This window comes from Haliotis asinina, chromosome 12 (genome assembly GCF_037392515.1).
Source record: "Haliotis asinina isolate JCU_RB_2024 chromosome 12, JCU_Hal_asi_v2, whole genome shotgun sequence".
NCBI classification, from domain to species: domain Eukaryota; kingdom Metazoa; phylum Mollusca; class Gastropoda; order Lepetellida; family Haliotidae; genus Haliotis; species Haliotis asinina.
Genome location: NC_090291.1, coordinates 11,624,082 through 11,645,000, shown reverse-complemented (window position 1 = coordinate 11,645,000; position 20,919 = coordinate 11,624,082). Strand labels below are relative to the sequence as shown.

The window sequence follows — 20,919 nt, the reverse complement described above, 5'->3', positions numbered from 1 at the left end:
TACTACTACAACCGTTACAGCTACAGCAACTCCTATTGTCGTTACGATTACTACTTTTCTGTTTCAGCTACTATATATCACTACAACATATTTCACGTCCACTTCTTGGACAACTACTACCACAAACTACCACTAACTACCACTAACAACCAGTAACTACCACTAACTACCACAAACAACCAGTAACTACCACTAACTACAACAAACAACCAGTAACTACAACTAACCACCACTAACTACCACAAACAACCAGTAGTTACCACTAACTGCGACAAAGATCCTCATAATTTATTAACTATAAAACTATATCGTCCCCGCCAAAATGTATAACTAGCATGCATATTATTTTGAGACATAACATCAAAACACAGAAAGATCTTTCCACGTATATAAATTTGAGACATTGTAAACTATGGTTATGAAATCCGTTAGCTGTCTTCACACGATCACCCCATTTGTCAAGATTAGCATAGCAGCCGGTCTGTTATTTGACTGTGATTGATCATTTCCTTTTCAAACAGATACTATTTAACTTCAGTAATACGGATGTACCAGTATTTTATCTGTGTCTTTACAACCTGTCCAATCTCTATAGTTTATCATAGCCTTACGAATGTCGTATGTACGACTTGTCGCAGCTCTGTAGTTTACCACAGGCTTGCGAATGTCGGAGACACGACCTGTCGAAGCTGTTTAGTTCAATACAGCCTTCCGAATGTCGTGGCGCTATGATAGTTTTCTAGATCGAGGCCATTTGTTTGCATACTATCTGACATATAGTTCCTGTAAGTAGGTCACGGTACTTCGCAAGACCTTAGTACTTCCGGTAATAAACCACGTAGACTTGGTCCGGTCTAGTAAAGACATCGAAAATCTGGTACCGGAAGTACGCTGAACCCCGTCTTGAACATAGCAAGCCGGCGCTCAAAGGGAGCCGGGAATCAGCTCAGTACCGGAAGCAGCGCCTCTCGATGCTTACTATCCTCGATATCTCCAGGATATACGTTCCGACAAGTCTCCACTATACCCTGGATGCATCTAATGATTTTTGTACCTCCCTTTCCTGCTTCCCCATTCTCACAGTAGCCAATCAGCTACGTCGCCGTTACAACTCAGTTTGTCAGTGTCAACTAAGATAGCGGTAGCAGCCGCGAAGGTTTGCAGTGATTTGGGGAAAATGATACAAAGGAATTGATAGGTCCGAATCTTTACAAAATATACGAGGGGATGTCAATCAGCTTTTCATACCCAGGTGTCACAGCCTATAGAACCTTGGGGTGTAGCTGATGTGATATATAAATTTTGGTATCCTACTCTCAGAAGTTATTGAACAGCTCACACTGACAGAAAGAGACCCCCCTCACGGCAGTGAAAATGAATATAATTGAGTATACAGCAGTAATTAAGTTTTCAGTTCTTGAAAGAAACTCGGCGAAGAACATTGAAGAAAGGCTTTCAGCAGTTTATGGGAAGTCTTCCCCTTTATCTGCTACCATCAAACGATGGGTCAGTGAATTTAAGCAGAGAGGTAGAGAGAGTCTTGAAGATGACCCCCGTCCAGGTCGCCCCACAACAAGCACTAGTCAGGAAAACATTGACAGACTGCATAGAATTGTGCTGGGAAATCGTCGAATCACACTCCACGAGTTAGAGGAGACCACAGGCATTTCACACGGATCCATCGAGACAATTCTTCATGAACATCTCGTCATGTCTAAGGTGTGCGCAAGATGGGTGCCAAGAATGCTTACAGATGAAATGAAGCAAACAAGGGTCAGCATAAGCAACTCCATGCTAACCAGAAACAACAAGAATCCAGTAGATTTTCACTTTAGGCTAGTAACCTGTGATGAAACCTGGACCCACCATTATGATCCTGAGAGCAAACAAGAATCCATGGAATGGAAACATGTCACTTCTCCCAGGACCAAAATATTCACAGTGCAGATCAGTGCAGACGGTAATGGCGACAGTCTTCTGGGATATCAAAGGAATGGGGAATATTACGCTAACTTGTTGAGGCAAGTGCGACAGTCAATCAAGGAGAAGCCCCGGGGCAAGATCAGACGTGGTATTCTTCTGCATCAAGACAATGCTCCAGTACACACCTCTCGCGTTGCAGCCGCTGCTGTCCAGGAATGCGGTTACGAAATCTTGCCGCATCCCCCCCTACTCTGCAGAGCTGGCACCAAGTGATTACCATCTGTTCCCAAATCTCGAGAAACACTTGCATGGTCGTAGATTTCAGGATGATAATGAGCTTATTGCTGCTACTGAGGCTTGGTTTGAGGACCAAAATGGCGCCTTCTACAGAGATGGCATCAGTGCCTGGCTGCCTGACAAGTGTCTTGGGGACTATGTTGAAAAATAAATGTGGTTCATACCAATATTTTGTGTTTTTCTATGCAAGGCTCAAAACTTATGGACATCCCCTCGTATGTGCGAATTCCCTCTGCCTCTTTCAGAAAACCTCTGTATTGTATGTATTGCTAAGTTTAATCGGCTAGATAATTCAAAAAGCGAAAGAGAGTTGTGATTGGTTCGCTCAACTTTCAAGCGTAGACACCTGTTTGGATAAAAAGCCAGCCAAGGGAGGTAATAAATTTATCGGGGTGAGCCGTAGATGCATCCAGGGTATAGCGAAGATCCATCGAAGCGTATACCCTGGAGATATCGGGGATTGATTATAAACGTAAATGTCAATGAAACCATAGCATATTATTTTTGGTAACTTTTCATATTTGGTATTTTTCATTTGTTTATGTTTTACAAATTGTAGATCGAGTTTTGATCAGACTTTTCAGAAACTGGCATCATGCGTATGCATTTATACAATGGAGATACAACAATATGTACAACAATATGTACAACAATATGTACAACAATATGTACGACAATATGTACAACAATATGTACAACAATATGTATGTACGACAATATGTACGACAATATGTGCAACAATATGTACAACAATATGTACGACAATATGTACAACAATATGTACAACAATATGTACGACAATATGTACAACAATATGTACAACAATATGTACGACAATATGTACAACAATATGTGCAACAATATGTACAACAATATGTACAACAATATGTACAACAATATGTACAACAATATGTACGACAATATGTACAACAATATGTACAACAATATGTACAACAATATGTACAACAATATGCACGCTACGCCAGAGAGTCTGACCAGCGGACCACTTTAGTCGCATCTCATACACAGGCATGAGCTGCTGACGAGGATTAGGAACCCAGATCTTCACGGATCTGAACAACAAACACTAAAAAGGACATTTAAACGCTGCCGTACATTTCAGTGTATGTTTTGTACATTTTTGACACAACAAAAAATCACGACGATACACGAGATGTCACGTTGTTTAGGAAGAATAAAAAATATTACTCATAAAGCGATAATTAGCCGAAATTATCACTCTGTCGTTGACGTCACATTTGTTTGGTTTTGTAAGCAACCTGCCCTCACCCCGAACAGCTGCACGTTTGCTGACGCACGTCTAAGCAATAATCAGCCACTCGACACCATGATGTTTCTTCCAGGATTATATAAACAACACATACAGCGTATGAACAATCTAAAAATACCTTCGTATTATATCATTTCGGGGACGTCAACAACATTGTGCACGCAGCACCCCAACGCGTAGTTGATGAAAATCATGTCAAGAGCATTTTGTAGATTGCCATACATAGTGATTAGGAATAATGGACTCTGAGGCGTTGGAAAGCATGCCAAAAATATTCGATAGTTTTCTGTAATGAGTATTTTGTCCAGTTTCTGCCCACAGGCTTAAAAAGTAATCTGAAGGCTTTATTCTGCCTTAAAATATGTGAGTACGTTTTGTTTTACGCTGCACTCAGCACTATTCCAGCTATTGGCGGCGGTATGTACATAATCGTGTCTGGACCAGACAATCCAATGATCAACAACATGAGCATCGATCTGCGCAACTTGGAACCGATGACGTATGTCAACCAAGTCAGCGAGTCTGACCACCTGACCCCGTTAGTCGCCTCTTACGACAAGCAGAATCGCCTTTTATGGCAAGCATGGGTTGCTGATGGCCTATGCTACCCCGGTCCTTCACAGGTCCCTTGATTTGGAGCCCACCGATTTGGAGAAACTGGAAAGCATAGCTGTAATGCTGTCAAAATTAGGATCGTAGTGGTTCAAACGCTCATTTACAGTTTTCCGCCTTTTATGGCGAATGAACCTAGGTTATATCGCAACAGAATGGAGGTATGTCACCCAGCATCACCGAGGATGTTGTTTAGAATGATGATGCGATACAGAGTCGTTTATAACAAAGCCTGTTTTCGTCCAGTGGTCAAAGCGTTTGAAGCCAATTTTCTTGCTGGAGTAGTACTAATAGCGACGTAAAATTAAACTCCCTCACTAAAATAACGGTCTCTGACCTTGATGCGTAAGGTCATGATCACATAAGAATCCAACAATGTTATAAATTACTTTTCGTCTTCGGTGAATCAATAACCCCCTTTGTAGTTCGAGTTTGTGGTTAATGAGGAGGTCTGTCGACTACTTCGATGTGGTCATTGATCTCGGTTATGTACACCCTAACAACGGATATACAGCATCGATCTATAATTAGTGCAGGATGATGCCACCGAAGAATATATCAGTAGGACCTCGCTAATTGGAACTGTGTCATTTACTTCCATATCGTTCCACGATTTTTCCGCTGAAAGAAGAAGCCGGTTTTAGAACATTCCTACATGTCTCTTTTCGGGACCTAATGTGTTTTAGGAGCATTGCTAAGGTGTAGGAATGTTCGTTGTCGGACATCGATCAAGTCGCTGATCGTTCTGCAGCACGGACGCTATTGTATTGTCAAACCGTAGAAAGAGGGGGTTAACCTTTTTCAGACATTAAATTTCCACAACATGAAGAGAATATGTTGATGTCTTCTTTCATGATACTGGTGTAGAAGATCACCTGGCTCCATTTCGTGTTGGTGGTTGTAATGCTGAAAGACATCGCATCACAAGCGTCTATAGAACACTTGGCCACCATATCGTGTTTGTGGACGCCTGGTTGTAATGCTGAAAGACATCGCATCACAAGCGTCTATAGAACACTTGGCCACCATATCGTGTTTGTGGACACCTGGTTGTAATGCTGAAAGACATCGCATCACAAGCGTCTATAGAACACTTTGCCACCATATCGTGTTTGTGGACACCTGGTTGTAATGCTGAAAGACATCGCATCACAAGCGTCTATAGAACACTTGGCCACCTTATCGTGTTTGTGGACACCTGGTTGTAATGCTGAAAGACATCGCATCACAAGCGTCTATAGAACACTTGGCCACCATATCGTGTTTGTGGACACCTGGTTGTAATGCTGAAAGACATCGCATCACAAGCGTCTATAGAACACTTGGCCACCTTATCGTGTTTATGGATGCCATGTTGTAATGCTGAAAGTGAGTGAGTGAGTGAGTTTAGTTTTACGCTGCACTCAGCAATATTCCAGCTATATGGCGGCGGTTTGTAAATAATCAAGTCTGGACCAGACAATCCAGTGATCAACAACATGAGCATCGATCTGCGCAATTGGGAACCGATAACATGTGCCAACCAAGTCAGCGAGCCTGACCACCCGATCCCGTTAGTCGCCTCTTACGACAAGCATAGTCGCCTTTTATGGCAAACATGGGTTGCTGAACGCCTATTCCACCCCAGGACCTTCCCGGGTTAATGCTGAAAGACATGGTACCGCTGGTGTCATCTGAACACTTTTTTTTGGACACCATGTCAGCTTCGTCGACACCTGGTTGTAATGCTGAAAGACATGGGCCCGCTGGTGTCTGCAGAACACTTGGACACCATACCATACGTGTGGGCACCTGGTTGTAATGCTGAAAGACATAGTACCACATTGTCAAGTGAACATTTGGACATTATATCACACCATATCATATCAACCTCCATCATGGTTGTATTGCTGAAAGACATCTCATCAGTGGTGTCAGTAGAACACTTAGACACCATATCATACGTGTGGACACATGGTTGTGATGCTGAAAGACATCTCATCAGTGGTGTCAGTAGAACACTTAGACACCATATCATACTTGTGGACACATGGTTGTGATGTGAAAGACATCTCATCAGTGGTGTCAGTAGAACACTTAGACATCGTATCATACTTGTGGACACATGGTTGTGATGCTGAAAGATATCGCATCACTGGTGTCAGTAGAACACCTTGACGCCAAATGTGTCTGCAGACAGACAGTGGGGTACGCTGTTTTCAGTAGAACACTTGGACACCGCCCGTTTCTGTGAACACTTCGTACCATACCAATCACTATGTTTGCCCGAGCCTACCTCCAGCTAATTCTAATTTATTTATTGCGAACAGAATGAGTCCCAAACAAGCCTGAGACAAAGTAATGCATCACCTCCAAGCGTTGACGTCAATAATGTTTCAGCGTTGTCAAGATGGCGAAAACATTTCATATTCCTTCCTCATCATTCATCCTAGAATTGATAGAGTACATACTGGATACACGACAGGGAAGCGATCAATCAGGTGTACGTGACATTACTTCAGAAACGCATTAACTTTACGTCCAAACTCCTCGTAAACTCTTGCAACGAGTGCCTATCATGACAACAAATAATGACATCGAAGAGAGAGGACGCGGCTCGAGACACGGAGCAAATTGCAGCACCAAGGCCAATGGAGGGATGGCGTGCCCAGTATACATCTTAAACAAACGTTCATGTCATTTTTTAAATTAAAAGTATCGTAAACATGCGAGTGTTGAACGTGCGTTAAAGGCATACTTTCTGATAAAAGTGTTAAACGTGCGTTAAAGGCATACTTTGTGATAAAAGTGTTAAACGTGCGTTAAAGGGATACTTTCTGACAAAATCTGAGAGGGTGAATAAGTTTAGTTTATGCCGCTTTTAGTAGTATTCAAGCGATTTCCAACACTATGTACCCACGTGAGGTATCGAACCCGGGTTTTCGACATGACAGGCGAGCGCTTAAACCACTAGGTCACCCCATCGCTCGTTTAATTTTGGACACATCTGTAAGCGCATATACTGGCATCTATCTACTCCAACAATTCCTCCTCCATGAAGTGGGTTTCGTTAATGACCATTCTTCAGTATCCGTTGCTTGCCGTAAGAGGCGACAAACGAAATCAGGTGGTCAAACTTGCTGTAGAAAGATGCTCATGCTTTTGGCCACTGGTTCGTTTCGTCCAGAATCGATTATTTACAGCCTGTCGCCATATAGCTGGAATATTGTCGGAAATGGCGTAAAACTAAACTCACCATGGCCGTTCTGAATAGCATTGGAACTGCATGAAAATACACCTTTATAAGTGATGCGGGTTTGCTACATCCGTAGCAATGGTTTGGTGCTGGCAAATCAGAGAGGAAACAGAGGACGAAACAGAGGACGAAACAGAGATTCGAAACACAATAACAGTTTTATGGTTCGACAAAGTTAAAAGGGACGCAACCCAACACGATGAACGTCCAAATAATTTGATGATGTTGTCCCTCGCAGGCCAACTACAGCAGAATCTGTGTCTAAACCGGCACTCATTGGGAAAAAATCCGGTTAAGACAATGTGCTGGATTGTAGAGGTAATGATAAGTGTACAAGTCACGGATTGGACTGATATTTTATATCAGTGTTGATAACTTGCCGGATTGAACAGATGCCGGTTTGGACAGCTTCCACTGTATTAGTGTCGTTGGGATAATCGTACCAGGTCAAGACACACAACACGACCGTATGATATGAGATACTGTAAGTTGTTCATTGTTCATGAAGGGGGCATGGATTGTAAACAAACATCGACGGTACATCATCCCATGGGCCACGTGGGACCAGGGAACAACGTATTTATCTTACCGAGCATTATCCAGTGTTAATTTTGAATTGTTTGAAGCACGAGTGTCGGATCGTAGCCATCACTAGAGTTTGCAAACAAGCAAAACATTTCTAGAGTTATCTCCCTTCCATCGAATTGCATTAGCAGAACATCGGTAATTTCCGTACATCATACGTGATTCATCGTTGGTCGAGATAAGAAAAAAATCTTGATAACAACCCTGAAAATAATACAAGACCGCTCAGCCAATCAGAAAACGCTTTAATTTTATGTGTGAGGTAAGATAAAAGATCATGAACGTCATATTGATAAAGTGTAAACGTCATACAGATTAAATTATGAACTAATATCCATAGCAGCTAGTCCCTGCATTCTGGGGGCGGTGGGGTAGCTTAGTGGTTAAAGCGTTCGCTCGTTACGCCGAAGAAACCGGGTTCGATTCCCCACATGTGTACAATGTGTGAAGCCCATTTTCTGGTGTCTTCCGCAGTGATATTGCTGGAATATTGCTAAAAGCGGCGTAAAACTAAACTCACTCTGCATTCTACTTCCGCGAACGGCCGTCTTCGCACATTCATCACAGCGCAAGCTTCAAGAGCAGGTAACCGACGCGTAATCAAGTGTACATACTTCCTCCATTAGAAGCTCCTTTGTTAAAACAAAAACATACATTACGCAGTAATGATAATTCGGAAAACAGCTTTACCTCAGCAAAACAGACCATTACATCGGAAACCTGACTAAAACCAACGTAAATCGAATCATTTACAGGTGGGCTTGCTATTGCTTGCTGTCCGTATACGATGTTTTTAGGAAACTTGTGTTTGCGTTACGGTATCGATGATCGTTGTAAATCTATACTGAGTTTGGAGGCACTTGCGTATGGTTCGGTAACTTCAAGTCAACGCAGCTTAAATACGTTCCCGAGAATGATTTATATATTCTTTTGAATGTAACCAAAAAAAAAGAAAACAATAAAAACAAAAACAAAAAACAAAAAAAAACACAAAAAAAAAACAAAAACAAAAAACAAAAAACAAAACAAAAAACAAAAACAAAACAAAACGAAACCAAAAAATACACACACAAAAAAAAATAGAAGACAAAATGTATTTTACAGTGTGTCATCCTGAATGGATGTTTTACTATTCTGCACTGTTAATTTGTAGATACACAAAAAGAGAGGTGACTGGAATGCAAGATGAATGAAGTGGAGCGAAAGAAGAGAAGAGAGGAGGAGTAAAAAGTATAACATTGAAAAGCCGATAAAAGAAGTGCTGACCAAAACAAGGAGAGATGACAGAGTGAATGAGTGAATTGGCTTAGTTTTACGCCACATTTACAATATTCCACCTACAACCAGTGGCCAACAGCATGAGCATTGATCTACGTAATTGGGATATGATGACTTGTGGCAACCAAGTCAGCAAGCCTGACCATCCGATCCCGTTACATGGCTCTGGCGACAGGCATAGGTTGCTGAAGATCAATTCTAACTTTGAATTAGAAAAGCGAACGTCAAAATAAGGGGAACAACAGAACAAGCGAGAACGGAACAGAATATTTTAATATGCAGAAAAGAACATGGAACAACGACGCGTGTTGTGAAAAAGTATACACGTGATCACATTTATTTTGATCGAGATGTGTGCGATTAAATTCATTATGACAACAGTGCCAAGAAGGGCCAGTGCAAGTGAAGTCGAAAGATATCCGCAGAGAATCTAAAAAAGTGTTACGGCGTCACACATGTAGCCAAAATCCCGTTGTAATAATGTAAATTAGAAAGCTAATGCATCACAGGCTCATTAAATGTTTAGTTCTATACCAGTTCCCTTAAGAGCCCACTGAATCCAACAGTGCCAGTTTATTACGGGAAGACCTAAGTACTTTCTCAAGTGACGGACGGTTATTAAATAGAATTGCATCTACATGTACATTATAGTAATGGCCACCAAACGCCACGTTGGCTTCACATAAACGCCATGTTTCCATGTAGCACACAAGAAATTGACCTCGACATCAATGCAATGTACACGAAAATAGCCATGTTGATTTCAGCGAAACATGAGGTTTACGATGTCTCTGTGCAAAATAATCCCCATCACAATGAAATGCACGTAAAATTAGAATAACCCTTTTCCTTTGTAATTAGGAAATACCACGGTTTCCGCTATTCCGTGATTAATTGATTTTGTTGAGAGAAGTGAAACCGGGTTTGTTGTAATATGTGATCTGATTAGTTTTCAGATGAAATGAGCAAATTAAAGCTTACCCATCACAGCACAAACTGGATTCTGCCTGGCCGACGCTGAACGGAATAGTCACAGTTTCTGAAAGAAATATTTTTAAAAAAAACTTTAATAAACAAATCGGTAAATATACATCGGTAAGGTTCAGGTCCAGAACAATGTCGAAATTTGAGAACAATTCGTGATTTGAAATGCATGTTAAAGTAGAGATCATAGAAGGCCATGTGTGCCAAATAACGGGCAAATCTACATATATACACAGTATAGAATTCTCTAAGTATTTATATACGGTAACTAAAATATATTCTGATCAACCTTTAGTAATAATGCCAACCTTCATGACTCAATTTTGAGTGGTGAGTGAGTTTAGTTTTACGCCGCCATTTTATGGAGAACTGGGGATACACTATCCACCGTTGTACACACTGGCGCTCGTGTCACTGCGAGAATTAAAGATTGGTTTACAAAATATGAAAATATTGAGATACGGTCTGTAAATAATTGAGTCTGGACCAAACAATCCAGTGATCAACAACATGAGCATCGATCTGAGCAATTGGGAACCGATGACATGTGTCCCCGTCTATGTGAAAGCGCTGGCTCGTCACGTCAAAAATCCGAGTTCGATTCCCCACATGGGTACCATGTATGAAGCCCATTTCTGGTGTCCCCGGCTTGAATTATGCTAAAAGCGCGTAAAACCATACTCACTCACTCTGTAAATATATAAAATATATATTATATTTCGAGAATCTGGGGTTTATCTGGAGTAATACGAAACTTAACCCATTCGTTTAATTATTCGTTCGTTCGTCACTTCGTTTAGCCGTTCATCCGTACATTTGTTCGTTCCTTCAACCATTCGGATACATTGAAAAGTACTCCCTTTAAAATGGAGATACGGGGTCTGAACATGTTGACAATTTGAACTATTCTATATTTACAGATAAACCATTACAGCAAGAGACGTTAAGGAAAACAATACGGTTCCGTGAGAAGGACGAGTTGTGTCTGTACATGCAGGAAAACAACACATCTCTGTACAATACTGAACCCAGCTCAATACGATGTCTGAGAATGATGCACGACTTCAATTACATGTACATCCAGCTTGGACAAAAAATTGTGGCATGTCCGTGACTTAAGCTCTCTATTCTGCATTGTTTACAGTACTGTGACTTTGCGTCGCACAGGATGAGGCAGCTACAAATAACTCGGTGCGCCTGGGGGCAGTTGTATACTCCCCAGGGAGCTGAGACTGAGAATACGATGGGCCGTCATGTTGACATCCAATGATCGAGGGAAATGTCAACGCCTTGAGCAAGCCCTATTTGCCTGGATATGTGCGCTGTGTAAATATCATGTAACATAACATAAAATAACTACTGTATTAGAACATATTTGCAGTTTTCGTTGACTCTTACGTTACCATATGGAAGGGTTTGGCTGATTCAGAGAGATTCTTTCGTTACACTAAAATCACAAATAAAAAATATATTTGCATGTTGATACTGTTGTCAATATTGTGTAATTATGCCGTTTTCCCGAGAATGAAAATGTCGTGTTCACAGCAAGGAGCTAATCTGGTGAGTGAATGAATAATAATTTGATATTTTTATTTAATTGTTTATTTCCTGTGTAAAATGAATATTGTCGGCACTGGCGCCTTCGTGTAATCGAGTCTCAGCTGGGGAAGCAAGTCGTCGACTGAATGAATCAACTTCTCCTGAGCACGATCAATCAAATTCAACCGGGTCACATACATGACATTGCTTGACCAGCCGGTTCTTAGCTCTGACGTCAAGTATGGAGAACTGGGATACACTATCCACCGTTGTACACACTGGCGCTCGTGTCACTGCGAGAATTAAAGATTGTTTTACCAAATATGGAAATATTGAGATGCGGTCTGTAAATAATTGAGTCTGGACCAAACAATCCAGTGATCAACAGCATGAGCATCGATCTGCGCAATTAGATATCGATGACGTGTCAACCAAGCCAGCGATCCTGACCACCCGATCCCGTTAGTTGCCTCTTACGACAAGCATAGTAGCCTTTTATGGAAAGTATGGGTTGCTGAAGACCTATTCTACCCCGGGACCTTCACGGGACCCCTCTTCAGTAAATTACGTAACAAATACAATAAAAAAAGGAAAACAAGCTGAGTCACCTTGTATGTCTAGCATGAGTTGCGGAAGGCCTATTCTACCCCGGGACCTTCACAGGTCTGAAATCTCGATCAAACAAGGTTATAGAATCTCGTAGAAAGGGCACGCTGGATTTTACCTAAAATGTTGTGAACTGCTACATGTAAACACCAAAGGGTAGACCTGCTAGACATAGAGGGACAGCTGACCGTTGGAAACTACACGTCATACCATCCTGTAAAAAGTGTATATGTCTCCACATTAAGTGATATGGTCTGTACGTAATCGAGTCTGGACCAGACAATCCAGTGATCATCTGCATGAGCATCGATCTCTGCAAATGGGAACCGGTGACACGTGTCATCCTGACCACTCGATCCCGTTAGTCGCCTCTTACAAGCATGAGTTAAGATCAATGGTGAAGGTGAAGCATGGTGAAGATCAATTCTAAGCCGGATCTTCAGGCACAGATCTAACTCGTGAAGAGATGAGGTGATTTCGTTCTTTTCTTTCATTCCTAGTTTCTTGGGTAAATTTTAGAAAGGAGATGACTATTTGATAGTTATCAAACGATATTGGATTATCCATATTCATGAGGCTTAATAACGTAAGAAGTGTTAAACGTGTTAGCCAAATTACCCAGTCTTGACTTTGTAAATCCCAGAAATTCCGATTATTATGTATAAAGAAACAGGCCAGCAAGAGTGGGAAAACAATTGGCGCCAATGACATGCCAATTTCTTGTGTAAATGCCTTAGTGCCACATTTGAAATGACGTAAATGATAGAGTGTTTTGCGCTATGTCAGCTCTTATCACATTAAACATCATTTGACATTTGCTTCTGTTTTTGAATATTCTTCCCGAGCCACTGACGACAGAATAAAAATAACTGATAGATTGAGTCTGGTTTTACGCCGCATATAGCAATTTTCCACCTTTATTTAGAATACCAGAAATGGACTTCACTGAACCCATGTGGGGAATCGAACCCGGGTATTCAGTGTGATCTCTACGCTACCCCACCGCCTCGAGTCAACAACAAAGCTGCGATACTTTACGGGTCTATCTCAAGAGGAAGGTGATGTCCAATACAGTGATATCGAGTTAACTCGAAGTCATGAGAACAAAGTCGAGTTATCCGTATCTGTTGCTATCGGTGTTTCTTTATGCTGGTACTGCGGATTCTTTTGTTAACACTACGTTTTTGAATACAAAACCCAACGTATCGTTTATACCCGTTGTTATATCTGTTTGGTCATGCTGTTGCTATCGATTCTGTTGTTAGCTTTTGAATTATGGATTTTCCCAAGATCAAGGTCAGATCGACTTAAACCATGTATCGAGTTGATAATAATTTGGAATTGATGATGACCAGATGATGAAGACCAGGTGACTATCTTTTGCAGCTAACAAAATATTCAGACCACGTTATTTCAATGAAGTCCCATCTGTATCAGTCTGTCGTCTAAGCCTCGTGTTTCTGATCACCTCATCGACTTAGTGTCAACCGACAATCGAACAAAAGCGTCTCAGTTTCCCAACTCAACATTATTCGAAACAGGAAAAGAAAACGATAAAAAAAGCATTATGTCCCTTTGAAACAGTGACGTCAACTGAGTGTCCTCCGGGAGACTGGATGAATATCTCCAGTTAAAGAAATGGCATTTTCGTTTTTTTGAACCGGCAGTCCATACATTTATTTAAACCTGGGGAGGTATGAGAATATAAAACAGAAACAAGCATGGCACTAATTAGAAACGACTCTAACAGAAATAACCCTGGGAGTGTTCAGAAAGTGATAATACATGCTGGCGACGCATGCCCAAACTCAATTATTTGTGGGTTTTTTTCCCCAACTTCCAAATCATGCTGAAAGTACTGCTAATCGTGAGAGAAAAAATAAATTGGTATTGTTTTCTGTCGCAACATTACAGCACCATCTGTCGGGAGGAGCAAAAATGGGCACAGGTTTTATCCATACCAGACCTCGGCTTTCGTGTACAGGCGAATGAGAGTTCCCGTTTCCATCAATATTCGAACTATATTATAGCAGAGTGCACCTTATATGGGTTTCACATATTAAACACCTGTGGGAAATGAAACCAGGAATTTGAGTGCTTCGAGTCTTAATTGTCTTAAGCAGCTATTCTACCAATTTTAAATGTTTTGTTTGTTTTTGTTAAACGGTGCACTTGGCAATATTCCAGCGGTAATCGATGGAGATAATCCAGTGATCAACATCATGGACATTGAAACAGTTGGGATACATTGACATGCGTCGATCAAGTCAGTGAGTCTGACCACCCGATCCCCTGAGACACCTCTTACGACAAGCATGAGTTGCTGGAGACCAACACTTACCCGGATGTTCACGGATTGTATCAATAATGAGTGGATAATCTCATATAGAGGGTACATGGTCTTCATGTCTCAGTAAAGTGATCGAATCACCCCGAACCGGTGACTGATAACGCGAGCACAGATACAGAAGCACATACTCGACTGGGCCTCAAAGCCTTATGATCGGTTAAAGGTCTCTGGGTAGAGTGAACATTTGACCTTCCTTGATTATCACGTATGCTGGCGTAACAGAAACGGCTGCTTCATACGTCCAGGGATACTCTACAACAGGGATAATTAACGTGTGACTCGTCATGCTCCAACGCACAGAGTGACTTGGCTCGTTCCCAGTGCAACTTAGGTTGTGTTTAACCAGGGAGACTATGTTGAGTATATACCTTTGTAGATTATCCCTGGTTTAACAGAACTTCAGTCAGTTTATTGTATCAGTCGGAATTTTACAATGAATGAATGAATTATAGTAAGAATTAAGAGCAAAAAGTATGTGAATGAAGGAACGAAATAAAGAAAAAGAATAAAAGAAAGAAGTACATATGTGAATGAATGAAAGAATAAATGATACACCTCGGCCTTCCCTCCCAAAACATGTTAAAGAACGCAAAAGTATCGCGAGAACACGTGTTAACATCAGCTGTCCTGTTAAAAAATCTACTTTGAAACATTTTTGTTTACATTAATAATTAATTCAGATATCTTATTGCATGTGGGGAATGGAATGGACATTAACAATGTGTTAACTGACACTGTCACACTGCCCTAAACAATAAAGTGTAAAACTCTCACAAAGCGTTCTAAAACACCTTTCCAGTTTTGTGAAATAATAAGATCAACAAGAAAGAAAGAAATTATGGAACTATAACCCTCAAGCATTAATGGCGAATCAGATCAGATCAGCAATATGTCGCGTTTTTCACACACCTCAAATACACCCTTACGTCTTTTTCAGATTATGTAACTATCACTATTACTTGCAAACACATTTCACCTAATAGTATATCCCCTCATATGAATTAAAGGTGTATGTGAAAGATGCTTTTGAGTAGCACACCTCAATTACACCCTAACATTTTTTAAGTCATAAAACTGTCACTAATACTTGCAAATACCTTTCAACTATAGGTATGTTCTCCTTCTAAGAGTTAAACGAATGTGTGGAGGAAGTTTTTATTGGCACAATTTAGTCTATCTTCGCGGTGAATCGAGAATAGAAGCCACTGAGCTATAACTTACCGACTTGAAACTTTACTACAAATCTACTGTCCTAATACGGACACTAATAACAATTATTTGACTTAAACTGAAGTGACAAAATAGTTAACCTATCTTCTACTTGTTGGATTTCAGTTGTTACGACACTCAGCGAACTTAATCAGCTGTTGAAATAACAAAATACCCACAGTGTTCTAAATAGTCACATAAAACGCCTCTTGACATTAAGCAGCAACAAATAGCAATTGAAATAGCAACAAGTACATTTAATTTGGCAAGTTATAAGAACATGCAATCTTCGCCTTTGAAATCGGCCAATAGATACATTGTTCGTTCAAATCCGGAAATACCAGGAGGACGGTTTTTAACAAGAGACATAATTACCCAGCACGACTTAAAGCTCAATTCAAAGGATTAACAGACCTTGCTGAGATTGAAGCCACAACCAATTATTACTAGCCGTTATAAAAATAATCATCTCGAGGAAATTTCCGTTATTGTGCTCATGGGATCAGATGCTCAGTTTTCCTTTCAAGCCTAACAGCGGAAGCTTTCCTTTATCGAAACATCAAATTTAGATGGAATCTTTCCAAACGGCAGTACATCTGGGTGCGTCTCTATGGGAATGTAACCTCTATTGTAATACCCTGACTTATAGCAGGCTGTGATGACAATACACAAAGTGCCCTGGCGCCGTCAGGGAATCTATGGTACATTCTCAAGAGACTGCCTTGTAAATAACTCAGCGGAAACTTAATACTTATTTTATTTTTCAGCACCTAACTCCCACTTAGATGAGACTGAAAGACAGGGAAGAGTTTGGGCCACTGCAATCTAAGCCCAGGTTAAGTATACATTGCCATGTTTGGGATGCAGTCAAACACTGTTATATCGAATACTTGATGTGTCGAATTTATGGTTGTCGTGAGGTAAACGTTTGCTGCTTTCGAATCCTTTAGTTACCGGGGCGGTGGGGTAGCATAGTCGTTAAAACGTTGACTCGTCAAGCTGAAGACCCAGGTTCGATTCCTCACATGGGTACAATATGTGAAGCCCATTTCTGGTGGCTGAAATATTGCGGTGTAAAAACATACTCATTCACTCTTTAGCTTCTATAATGTTCTGTCCAACATTGATAACTCGAAGTACTCATATATGACTGCCCTTTCAATGTTGAAATATAACAGTTTGATTGCAATTCGGGTGCAAATTGAGTGAGGGATGGAGTTACTGGGTACTTTGGTGTGTGCCTAGCGTCTAGTGAGTGAGTGAGTAATGTGTGGATGTGTCGAAGATAAATACCCATAATGGTGCTTGGTTCAATAGTTATCGCATGGCCATGGTTGACGTGTGTCACCCAAGGATTTGAGTATGGGACAGACTGATGGAGGCTGCATCCGATTCTGTGAAATGTTGCAACTGATTGACGCCATATGGTCCAAGAGTTTCAAGTGATTGTTGACAGTCTTGATCAAGCAATTTGGAAATGTCATGGAAATGTTCGTCACAGCGATATTTGCGCTGTTGCAAATTTTACTCCGATAATTTTGGTAAGACCAATTTCAATGAGGAAGAATGGTTTTATGCGATATTCCAGCAACATCAAAGCCTGGACTCCACACATTGTACCCATGTGGGGAATCGAACCTAGGTCTTGGGCATGACGAGCTAAAGCTTTAACCAGTCGGCTATGCCACCGACCCACTAGGACTTGGGGCAAATGTAGAAATACGGTCGGAGTATGTGAGGGGGTTCGAGATAGGGAGCCCGGCTGTTCTATGTCCATCGTCGTCGTGCATGAACACTGACCAATATGTGACCACTATAGTGATCGAAAGGTCAAACTGACCAATACAATTTGTTTGCCATAAAGAACATCCATATCATACATTGTGGCCACCCAATACACATTGCTCGCCTCTCCTAAAACTGATATGCAGTTCCACGTGGTTATTATCGTGCAGCCATACACAGATTCCAACCGAACTTGCCGCGCCTAAAGCAAACGCATACATTTATTTGATTTATTATGTCTACAGGAGGCATAGTGGATACAGTGTTTGCCCATCACGCCAAAGGTTTATGTTCGAAACTCGACATGTGTGAACGGACAACTGATGGGACTAAATGGACCCGTGGTAGAATAGGCCTTCAGAAAAACCCATGCTTGCCATAAAAGGCGACTATGCTTGTCGTAAGAGGCGACTAACGGGATCGGGTGGTCAGACTCCGTGACTTGGTTGACACGTCATCTGTTCAAAATTGCGCTGATCGATGCTCATGGAGTTGATCACTGGATTGTCTGGTCGAGACTAGATAATTTACAGACCGCCGCCATATAACTGGAATATTGCTGAATGTGAAGTAAAACTAAACTCACTTACTCACTGATGAAAATATTGCTAAAAGTCTTATGTTAATGCTGGTGACAGACCCAGACGATGATTAGCATTTAAGTTGTGGACATCATCGCGGAATGATAGATCACAAGCTCACAAGCCACATGTCATCAAGTAAATATTAACGAAGCGAACTTCAAATTGATGATGACAGATTTGAAACACAGCTTGTTCATTTCCCGTCAGCATCTCAGCTGGATTGATACACACACGCTATCTGAGATCATCCATTTCACTACATGTTACGGCTAATGGAAGATACATGCCCATTTGAGATCAGATGGGTATATGAGAGTATTAACGGTGCGCTTGGTAACTAGATAATTGTGGGTAGTGCTGACTTGGGATGCAAATCTGAATTTGGGCAAAGACAATGGGCGCAACTTCAGATACAATTGCCGTATGGAATAAGAACAAATGATTTCTTTCTTTTCTTTTTCTTTTTTTAAGAGTGCGTGAGTGAGTGAGTGAGTGAGATTAACTCCTCTTTGGTTTTCTTCGATTAGGGCGAAGTGATATTTTTGTTTCGTTTGTTTGTTGTTTATCACAACACTCAGCAATGTTCCAGCTCTATGGCAGCGGTCTGTGCATAATGAACTCTGGATCAGACAATCTAGTGATCAACAGCATGAGCATCGACCTGCGGAATGGAAGACCAAGTCAGTCTGATCACCCAATCCCGTTAGTAGTTCATGGGTTACTGAAGACCGGATCTTCACGATCTAGAGTGATGTAGCCATAGACTTCTACGACGTTGGTGAAACTGTATGGTGCTCAAAATATGTATATATAGTGAGTGAGTGAGTTTTAGTTTTACGCCGCACTCAGCAATATTACAGCTATATGGCGGCGGTCTGTAAATAATCGAGTCTGGACCAGACAATCCAGTGATCAACAACATGAGCATCGATCTGCGCAATTGGGAACCGATGACATATGTCAACCAAGTCAGCAAGCCTGACCACCCGATCCCGTTAGTCGTCTCTTACGACAAGCTGAGTCGCCTTTAATGGCAAGCATGGGTTGCTGAAGGCCTATGCTACCCCGGGACCTTCACGGATCATATGTATAATATTATATATTATATATATCCATTCTTATTGGCCTAATTATTCAAGGTTACTGTTTGTTCTCACTCAAGATCAAAGTTAGTCAATACATGCACAGTCTAACACTGCATAATTAGTGATTGGTGCCAAACAGAATGTCCTGCCTTCATTTCCTATGAATCCGCATACTGATAATTATTTCACATTCTTATATTTAGTGATGAGACTCTATTACCATCAAACATAAATGCGAATGAACTGCATTTTCTAATGTATATATTATTTTAGACGTTTATTCTTGAATCTGAAAGTGTAAAACTGTTGCTGAGAACAGCTGCCACTATCCAGGTATCAACGTACCTATTAGATACGAAAACTGCCTTTGTTATGTCTAAAAATACAACACTGGCTCAATGTTATGATTACCGATCAGAAGCGATTAAAATTCTTAGTGCAGGAGTAATTCGTCGACCAATACGTGGTGGTAAAAATAAACAAATCCTACGTAGTGGTAAACAACACCATGTGTCCTCTTAAATAGGATCACAAATATCCGTACGAATCCCATACAAGATTTGCGTTAACGAAATACAAATAACTTAAACAAACCTCGTTAGGCTCCAGCTGATCGAAAACCGGTGTGCGTGTATATGCCTGTGGATTTGTACATGGGCTTATGTTGGAACAAACTGTTTGCCTTTGTTCGGTTATCGATCAGTCTATTAAGAGTCAGACTAATTTAGCAATCTTAGACCAATGTTGATGTGTTTTTGCTCACGAGGGGATCAAATCAGATTGTTAACTACACCGTGTGGTCTGTTTATAAGCTGTCATGCCGCTGTTATTACTACGTCTGTAAGATTTGATGAATTCCGTACCGGGGCCTGTACTACCTGAGATCAGCCCTAACCCTGTGTTAAGAAAAGAAATTAAGGAGACGGGCTAAAAATACACAGTCCGAGCCAAGTTCATATGCTTAGCCCTTATCATGTATTTGTAAGGGATGAAAAAGGTGGAACGTATTTGTCACGGCAACAATTACAGGAAGGAATTCTATATTTGAATGGAAATCATTCGTTATAGAATTTACGTGATTATTTTCGGGACTGATTTGGTTTATATTCGATTTCTTCAGTATTGATATCAACGTCATGATCAATGACATACAATTTTTCAGCTTCTCGGTGACGAAGTCGCACGGAGGGACTAGTTTTTTGTGATGTTTACTCAAGGCTGAAGACAGATTGGTCACTTTTGTAGGGATGACATTGCATTCTGTCATCACACTTTTTTCTCGATCTTAAAGAAGGACTACGCCCCTAGATCGTGTATACGCCAAGATGGTGTATCTGTTTTGTCACGAGTTTGGTAAGTTTAATTTTTGCAGTCAATCATTAATGCACATGTCTTGTGCCTACGAATGATGTACATCATGAATTCAACTAAACAAACATAACAAACAAATGTAGTTTGAGGTTCAAAACTCCCATTTGTTGGGTTTGTCGTTTTACGTCGCAATCAGGAAAATTTCTGATCACAGCGTTCTCTAAATAATCGAGTCGGGACCAGAC

General features: G+C 40.9%; 1 protein-coding gene across 1 annotated transcript in view; it reads right to left on the bottom strand.

Annotated features, from left to right (window-relative positions):
- LOC137258116 (uncharacterized) overlaps nucleotides 1-20,919 on the bottom strand; it is a 115,615-nt gene that overhangs the window by 73,288 nt on the left and 21,408 nt on the right. Inside the window, exon 2 of the mRNA XM_067795677.1 lies at nucleotides 10,203-10,260. The gene's annotated coding sequence lies outside the window, so the exon portion shown is untranslated. The remainder of the gene's footprint in view (nucleotides 1-10,202; nucleotides 10,261-20,919) is intronic.